Here is a 2617-nt window from a genome sequence, read left to right on the forward strand (position 1 = left end):
ACTGGATTTAGGAATTATACGTGCTAGCTTTTGATGCTTCAACTTGTACCAACTGACTCTTCAGTTCGTCTTTTTAGCTTTCATGTCCTAATGCATGAAGCTTACTGGCTCACAATAATTTTTGTACTGCTACTGGTACGGTACTAACTTCAATCTCATAATGTTCACGTATACCGGTACATTCTTAATTGCTGAAGTCAATTAAGTAGGATGTTTACTATAAATCCTGTCTGGCACCGTCTGGGTTGGCTGTGTCAGCAGCGCCACCAATTGTTCATGCTCAAACCACGTTTCTGGCTACACAAAATGGCAATATTTATTTGACATTTGCCCGGGAATGGTCCACGATTTACAGCCTCGTTTTTCGTGACTATGGTACGGCTGTTTTACATCATACGAATACATTTCATGGTCCACACTGTAACGTACATGTTCTGGTATTCAGTTATTAATAACATGTACCAACTGGCAAGTCCCTTCACGGCGAATTTCATTAAATTCATACAAGTTTTTAACTTAGAATGTAGATGCCCATGGGCTCCACAAACTGATGTGTAATTGATGCTGTTGATAGTTACCAAAATCCACCGATTTATACTCCTTTTCTAATTGCTGGCTTAAAATAACTCACTCAGAAGCTTCTCTAATTCATTGTATACTATATTCTTGGTTCATATTAGCAGACGTGGCCATAATGCGGTAGAAAACGGTTAAAAACTTGGTTCCTCTAGGTAACTCAGCATGCCAAATTTAACACCGAAGGGACAATACATCGATCAATGTCAAAACAAATCTGAATATCGATAGATTGACAATCAAAACAAATCGAAAAACTTTCTGAACGCCGGAGGGCAGTATAACCACAAAATGAATAGTGAAAGCCCAAATTTGACATTAACATTAGGTCTACACGTCCTTTTCTGCCATATAGATATAGGGTATCTTTTTGTTTTCAGCAAAGATTAAAAATTTAATATTTTGCCATTTAGACGGAAATGGTGACCTCAGAATTACAAGGCTCTTACTGACATTTTGGTGTTTTTAAAATCACCATTTTCATATCAGTCTTTAACATGATGATTCATCACTCAGCTGGTATGGTCAAGTATTAGCTGGTTTAAAGACTACTTGCGGTTAAATATCTTTTGTTTGTATTATTTTTGTGAACGCTTATATTTAACAAAAACCCACTAGTTATATATCTGTTCAGTTACAACCTATAATATGGTGGGGAAAGAAGAATTACGCATCGCACACTAGCACAATTAAACATGAATTTACAAATGGAAACATTACATGCATAGGCAGATATACCAGAGTAAAAACTCTGGACATGCCTGCCTGTGCGGGGACTCGAACCCCAGACCTCTCGCTTGTCGGGCGAGCGCTCTTACCACTGAGCTACACAGACTGTCCCTGATAAACAGGACTCAAGTCTGGTACTTATGGATATGAGCAGTCATGCGGGGTAAACAGTACAAACAACACATTACATACCAGTGTAATGGTATTAAATATAAGGCATATCTTAATGAGATATTTATCTCGGGATAATGTGATTATCTCGAAATATTTTTTATCTCGGGATAATGTGAAGATCTCGAGATCTTTATCTCGGGATAATGTTAAGATCTCGAAAACTTGTAATATCTCGAGATATTTATCTCGGGGTAATGTGAAGCCGGGAATGTGAAGATCTCGAGATCTTTTTTATCTCGAGATAATTAAAGCTGACATCACGGCATGGCAATACCGCAACCACTGATCTCTAGATCAGTGACCGCAATGCACGGTCGTTATGTCAGCCATGCAGGCTTTTTTGGACATGCAGTAGGGGCCTACTGAACACGCGCACATTTAATATATTCACTGCATTTATGAATTGGTACATAGAAAGAAGGAAGGAAAGAAGGAAGATTAAAAGAAGAAAAATTGAAGGAAGGAAAGAAGGAAGGAAAAAACAAGGAATAAATGAAAGAAGGAAAGAAGGACGAAAAGAAGGAAGGAAATCAGGAAAGAATGAAGGAAGGATGGATGGAAGTAAGGAAGGAAGGAAGGAAAAGGAATAAAACGGAAGCAAAAGGTGGAAGGAAGGAAAGATGTAAGAAACGGTGGAAGGAAAGAAGGAAGGAAAAGGAAAAAACTGAAGCAAAGGAAGAATGATGGAAGAAACGTTGGAAGGAAAGAAGGAAGGAAAAAAGGATGGAAGGAAGGAAGGATGAATGGAATGAAAGAAGGTAGGAAAGGAAGTTGGAAAGAAGGAAAGGAAGATTTCCTTCCTCCCAACTTCCTTTCCTTTCCTTCATTCTTTTTTCCTCCCTTCTTTCTTTCCTGCCTTCCTTTCTTCTTTCCTTCCTGTTTCCTTCTTTCTTTCTTTCCTTCTTTCATTTCTTTATCCTTATTTCCTTCCTTCTTTACTTCATATCTTCTTTCTTTGGTTCCTTCCTTCCTTCTTCCCTTCCGTTTTCCTTCCTTCCAAGCTTCCTTCTTACTTTCCTTCCTGCCTTCTTTCTTTCCTTTCTTCTTTCCTTCCTTCTTCCCTTCCTTTTTCCTCCCCCCGTTCCATCTTTCCTTCCTTCATCCTTTGCTTCATTCTATTTTCATTCTTTCTTTCCTT

At 38.4% G+C, this 2617-nt stretch overlaps 1 non-coding gene across 1 annotated transcript; it reads right to left on the reverse strand.

Moving 5' to 3' along the window:
• Positions 1–1338: 1338 nt before the first annotated feature.
• On the reverse strand, positions 1339–1411 carry Trnav-gac (transfer RNA valine (anticodon GAC)). Its single transcript has one exon. It is a non-coding gene; the product is annotated as a tRNA-Val (tRNA).
• Between the last annotated feature and the right edge of the window lie 1206 nt (positions 1412–2617).

The sequence above is a fragment of the Amphiura filiformis genome, chromosome 15 (assembly GCF_039555335.1).
Source record: "Amphiura filiformis chromosome 15, Afil_fr2py, whole genome shotgun sequence".
Classification (NCBI taxonomy): Eukaryota; Metazoa; Echinodermata; class Ophiuroidea; order Amphilepidida; family Amphiuridae; genus Amphiura; species Amphiura filiformis.